This window comes from Parasteatoda tepidariorum, chromosome 3 (assembly GCF_982258835.1).
Source record: "Parasteatoda tepidariorum strain Cologne lab strain chromosome 3, Ptep-v5.0, whole genome shotgun sequence".
Classification (NCBI taxonomy): Eukaryota; Metazoa; Arthropoda; class Arachnida; order Araneae; family Theridiidae; genus Parasteatoda; species Parasteatoda tepidariorum.
The window spans coordinates 53,752,629-53,774,144 of NC_141757.1; the positions used below are offsets into that span (position 1 = coordinate 53,752,629).

General features: G+C 30.0%; 1 protein-coding gene across 4 annotated transcripts in view; it reads right to left on the reverse strand.

The window, feature by feature from the left end:
• LOC107446082 (sodium- and chloride-dependent glycine transporter 1) overlaps positions 1-21,516 on the reverse strand; it is a 141,008-nt gene that overhangs the window by 106,783 nt on the left and 12,709 nt on the right. Inside the window, exon 1 of one of the 4 annotated variants that reach the window (XM_043051595.3) lies at positions 9,047-9,261. The exons of 1 other annotated variant lie outside the window; for it this stretch is intronic. The gene's annotated coding sequence lies outside the window, so the exon portion shown is untranslated. Of the gene's footprint in view, positions 1-8,663; positions 8,741-9,042; positions 9,262-21,516 lie in introns of those variants that run through there. 2 more of the 4 variants (XM_043051592.3, XM_043051598.3) reach the window with 2 other exon arrangements.

The window sequence follows — 21,516 nt, forward strand, 5'->3', positions numbered from 1 at the left end:
TGCCAAACAGACAATCATAAATCAAATTTTTGTCATGTTCTTCATTAAATTGTATCTTTTTAGTTTACGTAGGAAATATTCCAAAAATGTCACTTGTTTTACATAGTAATTTAAAGAAAATAATGTGCCTGTTCACTGAAAACATAGAATATTTATTTGTAACTGAAATATTTTTGAAAATAAAACTCCTCTGATAAATAGAAAAAATCTTTTCTGAAAACTGACATCTGGTTAATTCGAAAAGCTAAACTCGACAACCCATAAAATAAATTCTTATAACCAATGATTAATAGAAAATTCAAGTCTACCATCTCAAAGCATTGATAATCTGTAAAATAAATATTAATTCCAAAACTATACTGTATGAGATATTTTCTTTATTAATTTGTTTTGCAGAACTTTCTTTTACTTTTTTTTCTTCGCTGGTAAGCAGAACTTTCTTTTTATAACAATCGTTGAACAACCGACCCTATTTTGACTTTACAACTACCAATGTTCAACTCCGTAGCCTTGTAATTTTGAGACCAATCCAGAAAACAAAACTCCTGGATCAATTATTTGGAGAATTTTGCATTCGTGGAGGAATTTTTATGGAGCCAACCACGCATTTGCGTTATATGAAGAGAAAAACCACGAAACCCTCCCAAGGTTAGCCTAGAGGTAAGGGGACCCTGATCCCTCTACCACTGAGGACATTTTACTTCAGCACTGTGGTCGGTACATGCTGGGTGCGGAATTACTATCGATCAGCCATGGTTGGGATTCGAACCCGGTTCAAAAGAAGCTGTTTTATTATTTCCAAAGAAAATAACATGGTCTCTACAAACACGCCTAATTTATTTGTGTTACTATCACCAAAAGGAATTTATCGCCTATCAAAACTTCAACCACTATCCGACTGTTTAGAATACTTTAAACTGGAGCTCTGTACCCAAGTAAAACAAGCTAATAGCAAAATATATTGTTGTTTGATAGTAAATTTCCTCCAATTTCCGACCAACTAGGGTGCTCAAATCTCAGCTGAAGCTTTGTGACTGATGATTTTGGCTGCGATTGTTTCCTAAATAGTGCAATCAAAATTTAGAGCCCTTTGAATTTTAGACCACTTTTTGATATAAACAAAGCTTACAGACGGAGAAAAATTATAAAATAAAATGAAAATTTGAAAATTGCGTTTTTTAAGTGGACTAAAGCGAGAACACATCAAAAACGGAAAACGTAGGGCGCATAACTTTTGTAATAAACTTTTATCTCCACCGAAAATTCCCGCTGCGTGTTTTGAAAGTGATGCGTTCAACGTTTTTCGTGTAAAGCGTGATAAATATAGAACTGTTTCCTTGTTTTCTCAGTCCATTTTAAAAACGTAGTTTTTAAAAAGTTTATTTAGTTTTAATTTAAATCCAAACTTCGTGTTTGATGTAGATATCAGAATGCAGACGAAAAAGCTTTCTCAGTTGCGCATTTTGAAAAAAAACTTTTGATCGGCTTAGAACCATTAATTCTGCTAATTCTTTTATACTTAACCCAGCCTTATCTGGTATTTCCCCGGCGTTATTTCATGATTTGCTCGTTTTTCTTTGCGTTCTTCTTGCGCTTTTGTTTATTTCCTTAAAAAAATTTTATGTGCCGCCATCATAGTTACAAGAAACATATTTTAGCTATCCTATTTTTCTTTTTTTTTAAAAGTTACTGCGCGTCAAAGCAATCAATTTTAAGAGATTTAAATATGCTGAAAAATATTTAGCACGTAATGTCTATCTCACTCAAGAGCACTTTTAAAAGTGATTCATGGTCTTGAAATGTTCGAAATACAGAGAAAATGAAAGAGATATTTTTAGAAAACTATTCTCAACTCAGTTTTCACATCGTATGACCTAACATTTTCGGAGAAACTATGCCTTAATGTCATGTTAAGAAATCCGAAATGATGTCTTAAATAGCGACTGCTTACTTAAGCAACGTCACTCATCGATAATTGAATCTCTACATGCGTTTTTATGCAATTCTGAAAAATACATATGATTTATACAGTACTGTCAGAAACTGCAAATAGCTTATATCTGTTAAAAACTGTACACTATTTCGATCAACAGAGATTTCCTAAAACCTTTAATTGCAAGTAAACGTCTGAAGTCATTTTAGAAAAAATTTCGTCCTGTTAACAGATATTTGATACAGTTAAAACGTTTCCTACACAAAATATTTTATTGCAGAAATGGTCTCGTTAAATATTTTATCCCAAAAAACTTCCTTTACAAAACATTTTATACTTAAAACGGACCCTTCACAATGTTTTTTTTATTTTGAAATAAACCCTATACAAAATTATTTTTTTGAAAAACTGAGTATTTGTTGTTTTTAATTCATATTTTTCAATTTACACCACATTAAAATAGGTGGTTTTTGTACAGTTCTTTTCTCAAAATTTTCCAATTTTTCTCAATTTTCAAACTTAAAATTTGAAAACCTGTTTTCCTTATGTTCCCTGGGTTTTAAGTTTCTAATAAAAATATGTACCAAGATGATTCCCAAAAGGATTTTCTTTTTCCAATATGACAGTTTTAGAAAGTACTTAACTATTATACTTGTTTCACATTTTTTTCATAAAGTTTTCCTTGCAAGATTTTATAAACAAAACTTTACATTGCTAGAAAAATTTGTGAATTAATTGACTTGAATTGTGGTATTGTTTCTTATCCGGCCAAAATAAATAGCGACAAAATTAAGAAGTTTATAGTTACGAATAAGTAAAAGCGTAAGACCTTTAGCAATAGGCACATTATAAGAATTAAGAATTATAAAGGAACCCCTGCCCGGAAATGTCATCGTGCGTCTCTAGGAGCCCTTCCCTGTTTTGAAATGTTTCTATGCATGTCTTTGGACGGATACTTTTATTTATCTAAATGCTATTTCCATCTTAATTTTATGCTTTCTAATAATTACCGAAAATTGCATTCGAATTCAGTATTAGATTTTTAATAACAACTTAATGTTTTGCTGACTAATTTGTCAAGCTCATCAAATAATTAAATTACTATAAAATAGCTATTTCTGCGCATATTTGGATACAATTTTTTACAATAATTTTTATAAAACGTAAAATTAAGATGAAATTAAGATAATTTATATAAATAAAAGTAATTGTTCAAAGGCACAGGTAGAAACAGCTAATTACTGACAAGCGCCCCTAGTGACGTACAGCGATATTTCTGGACATTGGTTTCGATGCAAGTTTGTCTCATCTCATCCTGCATACTTCATTTCGTCTAGGAATTATATGCTTCACAAGTAATTATTTTTATTTTTTGGATTAGTTTCACATTTGTAGTTCAACACCATTAAAAAACAAATGAGTCCACAGGAGAAGGGAGCAAAATATGCCTTAATTTGAAATTTCCCTCACGATTTGTTCGAATCAAAATTTTTTAGTTAATAATTCGATCTGTAATGTAAACCCCATCTGTTCTTTGTACGCATATATTGAGCGAATTATCATATTAATTAATTTATAAACCATTTAAACTATTTTAAAAAAATAAGAAACAAAAAAAATGGAGTGGAGATTTTCAGAATTCTCTTCTCTTCCATTAGCTCACAAGTATTTTTCTAAAATACTTTTAGTTCAATTTCTAAGTAAAGAAAACAGTATTTTTTTTTTTTTTTATCTCGGCATGTAATATAATGGCATGTATCTCGGCATTTTTTGTTTACATTGCTGATAAAATATCCAAACTATCAATCACAACAACAATGATTACTTTTGCATAATGTTTGAAAGCGATAATCACTAATCACTAGTAAAAATAGTTTTAATGCAATCATACGCGATTTTCAGAATTTCTCTTAAAACTATAATCACGTGCTATAGTTTCATGAAATTTCACTAAAATATAAAATTTATTACAAATATTTTTTTCCTCTATATAAATACTGTGTATAAAATGGAAAGCAATAGTAGGAATGCGACAAAATCAGTAATCCGGTAATAATCCTCAGCTCAATAAAGCATGAAGTCAGAAGTCTTGAATGTCAAAATCAATTAATAATATGCAAGACTACTAGCGAAAGACTTATTCCAGCATATTTATCCAGGATTTACAAGATTACGGGAACTTATTACTCCAGTACTAGATTTCAGGCTATGAGAGTGCTTAATTCCAGGATCACCACACCATCTCAAAAGGTACAAACTTTAAAGCAGGATTTTCACCACATTTCATAAGAGAAAGCTTTACCTCAGGATCATCACCCTAGTTCAGAAGAGAGAGCTCGTCTTAGGATCTAAGAATGTTTATCCAATTTCAGCGTAAACAACCCTTTTCCAGCACGAATCTTTAATTTTACAGAGCAGGGTCTGCACACCATTTCAGAAGAGGCAACTTTGTACCCAAAATTTTCATCTCATTTTAAAAGTGAGCACTCTACTTTCGACATTTTAGGATGTACATTCCATTTAAGCATAGACACCCTTACTCGAGAGATGGATATTAAACGCCGTGTTTGGACAGAACAAGATTTTCACCCAATTTTAGAACAGACAGCGTCATCCCGGCATCCTCTTCATATTCAATGTCCATGTCCCTTAACAATAGCCCAATGAGCAGTTTTCGTGCAACTTACATAAAAAAAATACTACAATGTATTTCCAGACTCAGCAGCCCGCTTTTAAAGAGAGCTTTACTCGATCGTCTTTGCATCATTTTAAAAAAAAGACTCCAAAGTATTTATCTTACTTCAAAGGAGACAGCTTAACCTTAGGATATTTACCCTATTTCAAAGGAGACAGTTTAACTCTACGACTTTCACCTCATTTTGGAAAAGAGCGCTCTACTTTTCGGAATCATGGGATGCTCCATCCTATTTGAGCATTAAAGAGTTAATTCCAGAGACAACTGATCACACCGCAGACTAATGAAAACTGATATATCATCCAACAAATAATTAAAAACTTGTCTGTGTTTAAAACTAAAAACCACTATACAAAAATGACTCTACTTGTGAAATCCTGATAAATATTTCGATGCAAATGAAATAATTCTGAAATACATATAAAAATCTGAGCTATGCTAATGTTTCCTCAGTGGCGTAGCGAGGGGTGGGCAAGGGGGGGCATCATGCCCCGGGCGCTACTCACAAAGGGGCGCCAAATGGTCCGCAAAACAAAAAATTGCTGGAAATTTTTTTTTTTTTATTATAATTGATTTCTGGAAAATATATTTTAAATTAGTGCCAGTGTAATATAATAAATGTTAATTCATAAATATTATTCATAATATTTAATATCCAATTCATATTAAATATTATATTAAATTCATATTCATATTAAATTCTTATCCGTATTAAATATATTTCAATATTTAATTCACGTCCTTGTCATCGCGCTCTGCTTAGAATAAAAATGAAATGTTATTAAATATTATATATAAGTTTAATGTCAGCATAAATTATATTGTACATTTCACTATGTTACTACCTTTCAAGTTCAAGGCATTCTTGGTAAGTAATAAATCAAATAAGATTACTTACTACATCTACTCGACGTTTCGATTATTAAGTGAATAGAGTATGAAAAAATTTGTTAACAGAAAAATTTGTTGTTCTCATATTTGTCACCACAGATTAAAAATCAATTCATTCATCTTCTGGCATCTACAGTTCAAAATCAACTAATAAACGATATCAAGAGAAATAAATATTATGGACTTTTGTTTGATTCAACTCCTGATATCTCTCATCGAGAACAAATGTCCCACGTCGCTAGGTATGTAGATGCTGATTTTATCAATAAAAAAGTTTCCATCAAAGAATCTTTATTGAGTTTTATTGAAATACATGCTAAAGATGCAGCCTCGATCGAAAATACAATTTTAGAGAAATTAAATTACGATGAAATTTCATTAACAAACTGCAGATCACAATGTTACGATAATGCTGCCGTGATGGCAGGTCACACATCTGAAACGCGATGGAGCGCTAGAATACAAGCGGTTATCGTTATCATCTATGGGCTAGAGAATATAAAAGAACTAATAGAAAAGTTAGCAGAGCACACTACCACTACAAGTGACAACAGAAGTGAAGCTATAATTCTGTTGCAAAATATACTAACCTTTAGTTTTATAACTTTACTTCATTTCTGGTATGAAATCTTAAGAAGGATTGATCGTGTGCAGCTCAGATTACAAGATCCTAGAATGAATTTTAGAGAAGTGTTCCATGATCTTGAATCATTAGCGACTGAACTAGCCGAAATTTGAGACAAGCTCTGTAAAGAGGTAATAGAAAAAGCAGAGTCTCTTTGTGAAAAATGGGATATGGAAACAACAATACGTGTCTGGAGAATTGGCTATGGTGGTCTTTCCGCAGAAAGTGACATTTCTCGCGTTATGAAAAGCACTCTTGATCGTCTCCAACAAGAAATGTGTACACGATTAAGTGGCCTTAATTTCCAATTTGGATTTCTACTAGACGTTGAAAATTTATTAAACAAGGATAATGTTGATAACGACCTTGAAAAAAAATTGTAGAAATCTGGGTGAATTTTATAATACAGATTTCAATGTAATAGAACTTTTTATCAAAATATGTAACAGCAAAATGTTACTCCGCAGTAGAAAAGAAATTAAACCTAAAACTCCATTAGAATTTCTTACTCTTATAATCAATCTCAAATGAAGAAGATGTTTTTCCAAATCTGAGAGCGGCATTTCAAATACTCCTGACTATCTCAGTACCAATTGCTAGCTGCGAACGTTCATTCAGCAAATTAAAATTAATTTTGACAAATCGCCTAAGTGACCTAGCATTTTTAAGTGTGGAAAGAGAAAAATTTTAAATGATCAATTTTGATGATATTATTGATACATTTGCTTCATCAAAAGCACGGAAAATTTAGACATAGTAATAGTTTTATTAATGTATTATAATCATATGATTATTAAATATATGTATCTCCTTAGAGATAATAAATATTTACTTTTTTATTGTTTAAAAACTGCGTGTTTTTAAAATATTTCTTTATAAATATGTAAAATAAATAATAGATATCTTTTGAACTAATTCTAGATGATCATATACATTTCAAAATCTAGTCTTGTTCTCTCAACTACATTTTTTGTCTCAAATTTAAAGCCTAGCTTGAGTCTATGACTTTATTTATTTATTAATTTGCTATAATCCAAGTCGTCTATATATAAACCATATATATTTTACTTATAATATTATATGGTTTTCGAATAGGGGGGGGGCGCTAAAAGGGTATTATGCCCCGGGCGCGAGTTAAGCTCGCTACGCCACTGTGTTTCCTACCTGCTTACTTTCAAAAATATGCTTTTAAAAATTGAAAGTTTATGAATGGCATTCTCGTTACTGCAAAACACAATAAAAAAATGAATTAAACTAAGATTCTCAAAGCAAAATACAATATGTGAGAGAATTATTTCTCTTTTTTAACTATTTACTAATTTATTTTGGTAGAGAATGTCCTAATTCTTCATGAATAATTAAATACAACCAACCAAGAGCTCATGCACAAAAACTTGTAAGATATATTAAGTCTAAATCATAATTCGTGATCAATTCAAAATTTTAAATTTGAGACTGACTTTATTAAATATTTTATCAGTTTTCAAATTAAGCGTTTAAAATAGAAGAAAATAAAAGATTTTGGAAGTTTTTATTGCAAAAATGCTAAAATTTGAAACGATTACAATATTGATTCGGAGCATATATGTTGGGACATATTACTGATAACGGAAAAAATATATTATCAATAAGTTCCAACCAGCAATAATTGAAATACATTAGAGCTTTATTAAATTAAAATATGTTTGAGATCATATTAAGGCTGCGCAGTTTTTTAAGCATGAAATAAATTTGAGACAAATAAACACAACATAAATATTTTTTCTAGCTTTAGTTGATAAATAAAATATGCAGAGAATAAAAAGTTACTTATTTGCAAACAAATTTGGTGTGGAAATCAACAGATCTTAAGAAAGATCATAAGAGTTCTCAAAATAATTTATTTCATGCAAAGTTAAGATAAAACTTAAAAAACAGGCTTACAATATTCTAGTTTTTTGCCGAATCAATTTACTACACTCATTGTCTTCTGCTTACACATCTTAAATTAAGCGATCCGGACAGGGAATAAGAAATTTGCTTTTACAAAAACTAAGACGTTCATTTGAATTTTTATTTTAAAAAGATTAAAAATAAAGTAAAATAGATATTAAAGTCAAAATTTTGTTTTGAAATTTTAAATTTGAGTTGCTGAAATCTTTGTTCAAGAGAGTTATCTATAATAAATAAAATATTCTCAGTTAGAATATACACTGAAATTGCATTTCACTTTGAAATTTTAAGTTTCAAACACAGAAATTGCTCAAAAGCACTATCTATGACAAAATATTTTCCAATTAGAAACTAGAATCTCAATTCATTTTAAAATTTTAAGTTTAAAATGCAGAAATCTTTGTTTAGGAATGATAAATAAATTATTTTCATTTAAAATATATGCTAAAAACAACAATTCAATTTGAAATTTTAATTTTCGAATGCTGAAATCTTTGCTCGAGAGCACAATTTATGATAAAATATTTTTACATGAATCTTCACATATTTAGTATACATTAACTGCTCAACGATTGGTTTAAACATACCTTACATATGAAAAACAATACTTAGAGAGAACTTTTATCCTTTTGCACAAACAAGACTATTCAAACCGTTAAGTAAAATTGAATTTTCTTTACATTAGAAAGCAGCTATGAAGACAACTCGGGTTTGATATGATTCACTTATTATCACATCTCTAACAGTTGTAATGATATTTAACATTCTACTGGATCTAGTTGTCGGCTTAATTTCAACCGTAATGCAAGATCAAAAGCATATTATCGCAGACGCATGACCCACATTGTATTAAAAAAAAAGGCATGATAGCGGAAATAAAAGAAAGGAAGCGCTTCAATACATCCTATTTTCTTGTTTTAAGTTTAGGAATAAAAAAAAAAGAAGAAGAAAGGAATGGTTACTTACCTACTTTTACGTTGAAAGAGAAAATTCCAGCTTTGTTGCCACAAACAGGCAGACGGCGAGGCAAAAAATAGAAAGAAAGTGCTCAGATGTAGAAGAAGATGCACTGATATTAAAAATGATGGAAATAAATATTCGACTTTAAGGTAACCAGACGGCTCTTTTAAAACAGAGGACCTCAAACAACGGATCTGTTGGCGTTTTAACCAGTCGCGACCACGTGCTAAGAAGAAAAACAAGGAGGAGTGACGTTTGGAGTGACGTAACGGCAGTGTTCTACTGTTGTTTGTGCAGTACGCTTGTGTTAGGGAGGAAAAGAACTTTTCAAGGGATGGATGGACGGATGAGATGAAGATTCTATCCGAAGATACAGGCACCCTTATTTATATTATTCTTTTTTGAGGAAGTTGAAGAGATGATTGAGCAAAAATATTTCTCAGAATACGAATTAAGTGAAATGTTCTTGAGACGTATTTTTGTTTAATACATTATTTTATTATGTTTTATTACAGGCAGTAAAGTATCGTTTATAATATAATTGATATTTATGTTCTATTTAACGCTGAAAGTAGACGAAATCCGTTTTTATGCTTAAAGTTACCAGTAAAAACGAGAATTATCAATATTTATGTTATATTTGATATTGCAAATAGTTGAAATTCGTTTTCATGTGTAATTAGTATAACTTTTTAATGTTAACAAGCATTTGAACGTTGAAATCCTTATACGACAGTTACGAAAGATTCGATTTTCGTTTCAGTTGTTTACTGTAGTTTTATACTAGATCTTACCGCATTCTTACCGCATATGTAAGAGTAAGTAGCCAAAATAAATAGAAAATTGATTTCTATTTGTGAAACAAAACGAATAAGCGAAATAAATGAGAGAGAAAAAGTGATTGAATGAATCGATAAGAAAGAGAATCAATGTACAAGCTAATTGATGAATTAGCGAATCAATATATAAGTTAATATATTTTTAATTTATTAAATGAGCGAATTAAGAAATCTGTGTGTTTCAGAATCAATGTATAGAATCAATGAATAAAATCGATGGACCAACAGAAAAGTCAGCTAATCAATAAATGTAAGTATTAACTCGAGACACTGTTTTGAACTAGCTTCTATGTTACTTATAGTTTCAACTACTAGAACTAGCTACTACTATGAACTAGTAAATCAATCAATAAGTGATATAGCAAATTGAACAATCACTGATTCGTTAGTTTTCTTATCGTAAGTTAGCTCGTTAGTTTAGTGTTGCACTGATTTATTGATTCACTAATTTGTTCTTTAATTGATTAACAGACTATTTAATTTACGGATTAGTTCAGTGGCTTATTCCTTGGTCCGTTGACGCGTTGATTCGCGAAATTTATTCATTAATTTATTAATTTTATCATTCACTGATATGGTCTTAAGACTACTCGTGAAATTAGATTACTTACTATTTTAACATCACGTGTAGGATGTCCTATGTTAGACTCAAGATCTTTAAAAACTTATAACAAGTACGATTAATGCTAAAGAGAAATCTTGTAGTGAGTTAATGTGACAGAGTATAAATTTTCCCTTTCAGAGTTACTGTTTTTAGTTCAAGAAATTTTCAACAGGTGGAGCTTTAATTAGTAAACTAAAGAAAAACAACTGAAAATTACAATTCAATTTTCGAAACCTTTCAATGAATGAAAAACGCAATAAGTAAATTTTTTATACAACAAAACACAAAGGAAGAAACGGTAGTTCTTATAGTGCAATCTATCGTAAAATTTTTGAACTAAAGCAAGGAACTCTGGGAGAAAAATTACGTCTCTTCACAGCAAGAATGTTTTTTTACTGTTTTTTCTATGATGCAGTTTTGAAAACTGCCAGCCTAACTTAAAAAAATCAGTAAAACTAAACTTAAAGTTGCAGTAAATAGTCAGTCGAAATAAAATCTTTTCTAACCACCGTTGTAAAAACATATATACGTGAAAAACGTATATATTAAACATATATATGTGCTCCTAAACACTTCGTTTTTCCCCTCCTATACAAATTTCACGTGAAAACAAATTTCGGCTACTTACGGTAATGGAGTATATTTTATTTTTATGTAATAATTTTTTGTTTTTAATTATTTATGTATTTTACGCGACATATTTACATAAATATTCCTATAAAATATAACGCAGTAAGAAATACAAAATGAAAGTATAAAAATCAACTACGAAAGGGCAAAATTCGAGTAATTTTCATTCACACAATGCACATTTTAGTAACTCCGAATAAATATATCTAGCTGCGAAATCTCAAGTTTTGAATATTTAATTTTAAAGTGAAACTAAAATAAAATAATCATCATTTTAAAGAAATTAAAAACAACAACTTTTTTCCAGTTTTGTACGAAAAAGCAAGAAATGAAATATTGCGTATAATCGTAACTTATAACAGTAATAAAATAATAAGCGTAACTTATAAATTTTCCATTTATTATGTACAGTGCGCAGAAAAAAAATGGACCACTCTGAATAACTTATAATCTAATGATCGGATCTTCACGTTCTAAGACTCAATCTTAACAGTTCGAGGGGGTGAACTCAAATATCCTAATTAATAAGTGCAGACGTAAGTTACGAAATCTGACACAATAACTTACTTTCTAAACATGCCCTTTTTTTTCGGACTGATCATGATTTTTGATCCCCAAAATATAGCGGATAGCCGCAATCTGGGAAAAAAAGTCCAATAGTTTGGTCAGGAGAGCGGTCCAAAATTTTGACCCCTTAATGTTAATTTTACCTTTTGCGAGTTTCGCTATATCTCGTAAACCTTTTAAGTTATTTAAAATTTTTGCACACAATTATAAAATTCGTTTGTTTAAAGATGGTTACCTGCAAAAAAATAATTTTTATTAAATATTTATTATTTTTTATTACTTTATTTAGTAATGATCAAAAAATTTCGAATTGTAAGGTACGCAATTTCATACATCATTTTAAAGAACATAATTTTACATGGCAAATTACAAAATTTGAGCAAAATCGGTTCAATTGTTCCTGAGAAATTGAATTTCAAAAAAGTCAGATATTTGAACCAATTTTATATTACTTTATATTTTTTATATATTAGTCTATCCAATTTCAGATAAAAACGCTACTATTATTTAAACTTCTAAATGAGAATCTATAAATTAATTTTGCAAATTCGCAACCCCCGAAACAAATATTATATATAGAGATAAATACTACAATACTCATTCTGAGAAATGTGGACGTAAACTTTGTATTTGAATTTGAATGACACAAGAAACTCCAGATTTATTTAGATGAAGATGTGACGAAACTTTTAACTTCTTAATTATAAGCCAGTTCCTGAGTAGAATACGGAATGATGATAAACAATCTATCCATCGTAGTCAAAATTGGCGTTTTAGAAATCAAAACCAATTCATGAATAGTTTAAATGTATGTGAGCTTCATGTAAACATTTTTCACCATTGTTTAGATTTAAATATCCTTTTAAAGTATGTATCAATGCTCTATTTGATGTTAGCTTGAAATAAAGTATTCTGTCACACAATTTTTTGAGTTTTCTAATACCGAGATATTACAGCAAATGTATATATTACCGTGAATGGCTGAAATCTAGAGAATGTCGACACAGTAAAGTAACATATACATTGCAGTTTTTACAGTGTATAGTCAACCTTTGTTTTGGAGAGAAAAACTTCAAAAACATCCACTAGAAAGAGATACAAATAGAAAAAAAGAGCCAATTTAGCAAACTAATTTGTAACAGAGCTAGAGCTGTGGTAGCTTAGAGGATAGAGCACTCGTTTCATAATGAGGTGAAACGGGTCCGAAACCCAGCGATGGCTGATCAATACGAATTACGCTCCCGGCTCACACCAACCACAGTGATGACTTAAAATATCCTCAACAGTAGACGGATTCATGGATTTGAGTCCCCTAGCCATCAGGCTAGCCGTGGGAGGTTTTCGTATTGTCCCTCTCCAAGTAATGTAATTGCGGGTTAGTTCCATTAAAAAGTTCTTCACGGAAGGCAAATTTCTCCCAATACTTGATCCAGGAGTTCTCTTGTCTTCTGGACTGGGTTCGAAATTACAAGGCTACGGAGTTGAACATTGGTAGTTGTAAACTGAAAATAGGGTCGGCTGTTCAACGATGGTTATAAAAAAACTTCTGCTTATAAGAGTCACGAAATGAAATAGAATTGCAATAACATGAAGAAGCACAGAGCTCTGGTTAAAATTAAGTGCTTTATCTTGTCTAAAATTGGTCGAAATTTCAACTGCAATATTCCGCTCTCAGTAAAACGAATTAATAAAGAAAATATCTGATACAGTATAATTTTAGAATTAATATTTATTTTACTGATTATTAATGCTTTGCGATGGTAGACTTTGATTTTCTATAAATTATTAGTTATAGAAATTTATTTTATGGGTTGTCGAGTTGAGCTTTCCGAATTAACTCGATGTTACTTTTCAGAAAAGACATTTTCTATGTATTATATATTAGAAGCATTTTATTTCTAAAAATTCTTTAGTCTGAAATAAATATTCGATGTATTCAGTGAACAGGCATAATTTTCTTTAAATTATTAATTAAAAAAGTGAAATTTTTTAAATATTTCTTACGTAAACTGAAAATATGCAATTTAATGAAGAATATATCAGAAGTTTGATTTACTAGTGTCTGTTTGGCAGTTGTCCAGAGTATCAACATGTAGATTTTTGTTTAAATACGAAGTTGTCGACTCTGAAAAACTATCAGTATACTTAGTTGCAAACAGGTGTCTTCAACGAAATTTAAAGTTTTTGTCACATTTAATTCGCATTCGAAGAATTTTTTCCCATAGTTATATATTTTATTTACTAAATAAAAGAAAAAACCAAATTTTAAAAAATAAAATATTTCCAGATTTAAAAAAAATGATAATTAAAATAAAATAAAATTAATACTAAATAGGAAAACAGGTTTCACAAAGCTATACATAAAATCTTGCTGAAAAGTTTGCTAAAGAAGTAAACAAAAGTTTCCAGACATAATTAAACTGAAAATTAAATATTTCATAAAAATTTAAGGCGACTGCCCACGTTCGGTGAACTTTTTTTAAAAAAAATAAATTTTTAAAAACTTTTATGCTTAGTTATATAAAATGGGATAAAAAATGACACAAATAAGAAAAATTAAAACAATATATTTTGTAGTTTGTAAAATTTTGTTGAAATTAGGTCAAAAATTAGTGATTTTTAAGAGTAACGCTGGACACCCTCAACTTAGTTCTACGTAATAAAATACAATTTCCTTTGGAATATATATTATTCTAACCCTTTTCTGTGTTCTGAACTAAAAGTTAATCAAAATATCAAAAATTTGGTGAAATATGCCCAATTACGTAGAAAAACAGCAAAATAACGAAATATTTTTTAAGATTTTTTGATTTACTTAGCCATAAAATAATCAAATATTGAAATAGAATTTTAGTTCTAGTTCAGAACACAGATAATATTATTTATAACAGTGTTACAAAATTTAATCATAAAATTCCTAATAGTTTTTGAGAAATAAGGTCCAGCGGGAATCGAAAAACGGAAAAATTCAGTTTTCCAGAAAACACATTTTAAGATTTATTTGTACAGTAAAAGTAAATTACATTAATCATACAAACATTAAACTATCCAAAAAGATATACCAAACCCTTATATACTCTATACTTGTTTAAATTGAACTTTTCACTGAATATTCTTTTTTTCCTGATCCTTTTTTCAATAAGTTGAAAATCTCCGTACAAATGCTCGATTTACTATTAGTAAACATCTGTTTATTTTTTGTCATTTTAGATTTAATTACTTTAGAAATACAGGTGATAATAACATTGCATAGCTTGAGTTAGATATAAAAAACAATAAAAGTGCAATTTCATATCAATACATAATTAAATATTTTAAAAATTTGAGTATGAAATTAGTACATTATATGTTTGTGTAATACACCATTACACAAAATTATAACCAATAAAACATATTTCCTTTATACTACATACTAATTTTGCTCTATTTTGTGCTTTGAACTAAAAGTATAAAATTTATATAAAAAAATTGAAAATATATGCAATATTATGCTTAAAAACACAATATTTAAAATAACATTTTACGAAGATTTTTGAAAAAAGAAAGAAAAGATTTTTGAAGAAAATTAAAAATAACTAAAAAAATATCAAATTCTATCGGAAAAATTTCAAAATATAACTCGAATCTTGTTCAAGAACGGAATGTAAAGCGCGGGAATCAATCAGAAAACAAAATATGTAAACATCATAGCAGTTGCCATTCAAATCATATTTCTTTAAGAAAAATCATTAATAAAAAATTGCCAGATGCATTTCAATACATTTATAATTGTTATTAATATTATTTTATGGCTTTTCACTGAAAGGAAAACAAAAAACCAACGCATAACAGCTTTGTTTACATTAAATTCCGTCATTTTTTATTCACTTCCGGTTTTTCAGAATGTGACTTCCGGTTTTTAAATCGGCTATAACTTTACAAATAATTATCAGAAAATTAAAAGTAAAACATTTTTGGAATCTTGAAAGTTCATACTTTTTAAAAATGTAATAAACAGAAAATCGATTTTTTGTACGAAATCACTCATTTCAAGGTGGGCAGTCGCCTTAAGTTAGATAGTATCTATGGTAAAATTACATTAGGATTGATGCGAATACCAGTAAGACAGCTCTCTTGTAATTTTCTATAAAAGAATATGTATTTTAATTTATTAGTAAGATGTATTGTAGACATTAGTAGATTTGTTGAAGAAATATAAGGGATATAGATTTTCAAAGTGCCTTATAAACCCCACCCACTTTACGAATCATTGTCAAAATTAAGGTAAAAAAAAGCATACACATAGCGGTTTACAATGTAATATGGAAGTAAGATGAAAAAACAAAATGTTACGAATCACTATTGAGAAAGGCGGTTATTAAAACATCAAGACTAGTTTGATTGTCCAGTGAAACCCTCGGTGTTCAAAACTACAAACTACGGCATTGAACATTATTAGTCGTAAACCCTAAATTGGGCCAGCTATTCAACAACGGTTATGAAATAAAATTATGATTATTTGATCCGCTGTGACTCAGGAGATAAAGCGTTTTCCTCCGAATGAGGTACCCCAGGTTCGAATCTCAGCGGTGGCTCCGGTTCATACTCACTCCTGCTCCCGGCTCGCACTGACCACAATTTTGACTTAAAATATCTTTAGTAGTAGACGGATCATAAGTTAGAATCCCTTTGCCGTCGTGTTAACCATGGGAGGTCCTCATGGTTTTCCTCTTGGTATCACGCACATGCGGTTTAGCTATATCAAAAAGTCCTAAACGACGGCTAGATTGATCCAATGCTTGATCCAAAAGTTTCCTTGTCGTCTGGGTTGGGTTTAAAATTACAGGGCTACGGAGTTGAAAATTGATAGGCGTAAACTTAGAATTGGGTCGACTGTTCAACGCAGGTTATAAAATAAAATAAAATTATGATTAGAATAAATCTAGACTCTTATGATGTGAAAGCAAAACAAAAATTGAAGTTTATCAAATTGGAAAGCATGGAGGTCGTTACTGTCTGATTTAAAACGTTCTCAGACTACCCACTCCACAGCTAAAGATCATGAAGACGGTTCTCATGAAATTAACATTAAGACTATTGTTGGAATTAAATGTATATGACTTTGTTTTCCATTGTTTAAAAATGGTAATAGATTGATGATAATGACTTCAGTGATTTTTCTCCAATTTATAACTCTAATCGAACTAAAATAATTACGTTGCGAGTTAATTGCACTTTCGTTATTAAATTATTTGAAGGAAAGAAGAAAGAGTTAGGTTAGCATAAGTAAAAACTTCTTCTTTATAGATCACACTTTTTGTTGAAATATAAATGAAGCTGAATATTTAATTATCTCGATATCAATTTATGCACTTTTTGCTATTTTAAAATGTAAATTGTTTGCTCCTTTTTAAAAAAAAAATCATTTTTAAATTTTTTGTAACTAGGACTTCCATAGCATCTTATTATTATAGTATCTTATTCTATATTCTTAATATTTTTGCATACTTGATAATGAAATTTTTTTTTTTTTAATGGCGGGCACTTGGAGCTATTGTCCATTGGCCACAGAAAGTGCCAGAACTGCTAATTCTCTTTTCGTTACCCAGTGGGCACCTGTGGCGAAGCCACGGCGGTGGAACAGCGTCGCCCACGTCACACTACCACGACCCGTTTATAGGGCGGGTCACATTCACACATTCACACACAAAGGAGAAAGGACATAGAACACAGATAGAGGGAAAGAAACATCCATGCCTTGCCCGGGATTCGAACCCAGAACCTTTCTGGTGCAAGGACAGTTCCCTGCCCCTTACACAGACTGGTCGGCGATAATGAAAATTTTGAAAATTATGTTTTCCACTTGAATTATCATGGTATCACTCATTAAGAAGAAGAAGAAATGTAGAGGTAGTATCATAGTATCAAATATATAGTTCAAAGGAACAGTAAGGTGAATATTAACATTTATGACAACAATGCGGAAAAAAATGAACTATCCTAAATAATTTTTAGATTTAATGATCGGATATTGATATAATAGGACTGAAACTTAGAGGTTAGAGGAGGTAATTAATTAGTGCAAACGACATTAAAAGTTGCAAAATCAGTCATAAAAACATACACATAGCAAAAAAAATAATAATTATTGAAAGAGGTAATGGCAACCTTCGATTCACGCCATTTTTTTCGTTATATAATTGTATCTGGCATAAAAAAGGGAAGACGTTAATTTTCTTTTCTCGACGAACGTGAATATTTAAATACATAAAAGTAGCATGTATTTTAGTATTTATATTCACTATATACAGATGATATACAGATATACAGATACAGATTCACAGTATGCAGGTTATACAGATTCGCAGTACAGAGTAATTGAGTATACTGATTTCATAATATAATAATTTGGATCAGACATCAAGCATGATAAATTTGCGCATTTATTCCATCAAATATTTAAAGAATATTGTTGAATAAAATCAAATACTAATTATTTTGAAGGAGTAAAATAAAATTGATGAACATGAGCCTCGAATCGAAATAAAAATTTGCTTCCTGCAAACATAGAATATTAATCTTCATTTATTATTTCATCACACAAATCGTAGCTAATCATTAAATTTTGTACTTATAGAGATTAAAGATTCATCAGCTACATTTCACTGATTTTATTTGATAACAGCGGCATTAAATTATAAACCCATTTTTTGGTTTATGACTCTCAATGTTCAACTCCGTAGTCTTGTAGGGTTGAACCAAACTCAGATGATAAAAGAGATTCTGGATCAAGCATTGGGGCAAACTAACCTTCGTGGAAGGCGTTTTGGAGGAACTAACCTTAATAATTCTGAAAGAACTATAACCAAAGATAATTCCATACAAAAAAAAATTTTTAATAACTATTTATAATTTTTTAAGACATTTTTGATAACAGTCTGAAAAATTTTGAATTGTAAGGTCTGCAGATTTTTATAACATTTTATAGAATTCGACTTTAAATGGCAAAACACAACATTTGAACAAAATCGGTTGGTTGAATTGGTCTGAGAAATCGAATTTTAAGTATTTCTCTTTTTTAAAATTTGATTTAACAAGAACTATTCAACCGATTTTGGTCAAATTTTGTATTTAGCTGTAAAAATTACATTCTTTAAAATAGTACCAAAATTTTTAAACCTTACAACTCAAAATTTTTTCCACGATTATTAAAAAATAATAAAAAAAATAAATAGTAAAAAAAAAATTTTAGTGTGGAATTATCTTTGAATAAATGATTTTTATAAGCGTGAGAAAAAATGCTTCAATTCGCTTCAAAGGTAAAAAGTTCTCTAAAATACGCTTCTGATCACTCTCCTGTCAAAATATTGGGACCATATTTCCCAGATTGCGGTTAATATTTTTCATATTGTATAATATAAAATTTTGTAAATTGCTAATATTTCAATATAAAATGTAATTCCATAATATATCCATATAAAATGTAATTGTTTCAGCTTTATTCATGTTGTTGGTGTGTGTCTTTCAGTTTTGCGCATGATTTCATAGTATTGTTCAATACTAATACACCGAAGAGCCATTACATTATGACCATCCTCCATCTATAACAATGAGCTCGCCCAGGTTTTCATGGTTTATCGCCCAGGAACAATGTTTTCATGTGGCACATTAGGACCCATAATCCTCATAGAACAATCCCTGACGTCTGTGCTACTTGAACATAGTTGCAGACCAGGTTCACTCATTCATGGCAACAGTTTTTCCTGCGGGGGATGGTGTTTACCAACAGGATAATGCACCATGTCATAAGGGTCGAATCGTCGAGGAACATTCCAGTGACTTTCAAGTCATGTCTTGGCCCCCAAATTCACCTGAACTTAATCCAATAGAGCATTTGTGGTCCTACTTGGAAAACCAAATTCGTGCTGCCACGCTACCCCCTCGCAATGTGAGGGAATTGCAGGACCAGTTGGAGAGCGCTTGGTACCAGATACCTCAGACTACCTATCGGCACCTTGTGGAAACAATGCCACGGCGGGTGCTAGCAGTTTTGAGGGCTAAAGGTGGTCCTACTTGTTATTAGCAGGGTGGTCATAATGCAATGGCTCTTCGGTGTATATTGATAGTTCACTCTTTTTACCCCGTGTGAAGATTTAGCTAGTACACTATAAAAATATCCTACTTCGCGCATAAAATGCTGAAAATTGAAATTGTATGTAATAATTAAAAATAACTAAAAAAATTAGCTTAGTTTAATTAGTTGAATATTTTTTAAAAACAATATTCTATTGAATGAGTTTATTTTCATCTAAGTAAGAATCCCATTTCCACCCTTTATTTAAAGTTCGTGTCTCGATCTGTTAACTTAACAAAATTACATGTGTTTGATATCCAAACATACACACACAGTTCAGGCATCCAAATCCAGGTCATTCGCACGAATACTTGATGGTGAAAAAAGAATTTAAAGAAAATTTTAGCATGCAAAATTTATAGAAAATCTGTTAATCAATAAAAGTTGGATAACACCGAAATAAACAGCTAAAAAAAACTTTAATATGTTGTCTATTTTATTAAAAAATACCATATAAGTTATACAAAACAACAGAAGGAAATAAGTTCTACATTAAAACCCGAAGGTTTAAAATAAAAATTAAAAAGACTGGTAAAAATCTGCTCACATTACCAATTAAAACTTTCAAGTACTTGATTTCAAAGCGATTAGGACTTAGTACTTTTTTTAAAAAATTTCATTCGTATCCATTATTTACTAGATCATTCACTAGCTCAAAAGTTTAATCTATAATTACATTAGTTAAAAACAAATTTATGCCAACATTTGTATTCATTTACTGATGAAAGCATGCTCTTGTTGTCATGCACGTATAATATGTGTTTACAAAAATAAGTGCAATAATTATCTCATTCTTGTATGAGCGTGACATGGTATATATACGAAAATTGATGAAAATATGGAAAGTTCAAACTAGTTTGTCTGGACAACCTAATACGCCATTAACAACATCTTATTGGCAGGTAATAAATCTTCCTCAATCAGGGCGCGCCATCTCTAAAAGTTAATAGCTGTTGCCAATACAAAGGAACAAAATAACTGTCGAAAAAAATCGCTGCCCTGTCTCTACCATTAATGATATCAGAAGTCAGTAAATCTCAGATTACATCATGTGTTTGCTAGTATGTATCTTAGTTTTAACAGTTAACCTGCTGCTTCAAAAATAATAAAAAATAAACATAGTAATACAAAGAAAAGGTACACAAAAAGTAAACATTCTGAACCCATTATCCTTGACTACTGAAGCGAATTTTTTGGATGAAGATTATAATATTCCGTGAAGTAAAATAATAGGTTCGAGGAATATAAATCTTCGTTTAATGATATATTTCAATATTTTTATTAATGTAGTTTGTGTAAGAGATAAAACAAATGCGTAATAGTCTTAGTCTGTATTTCGATTTACATAAGGTTTACATGTCATAAATAGGAATATTTCCATAAAATAGAAAATGTCTAAAATAATTGAATAACTAAATATTAATATTTTGAACAATTGTTTAAGTAATTATTTTTTGTTTGTAACTAATTATTGTCAAACTGTTGACTGTATAGGACAGCGGTTCCTAATTTTTTTTCGTCTGGGGATTCTAAAATGATTGATCTTCTTTGGCAGAACCCCGAGACTTAACGAATAAATTTCATTAGCTATTGAGAATATATTAATTAGCAAAAGAATATTAATTATTTTAAAAATATATAATGATCTAAATTTTATTAATTATTTTTAAAACATTTAGAAAATAAATTAAATTTTTCCGTCATATCATTTTATAAATATAGTCTTA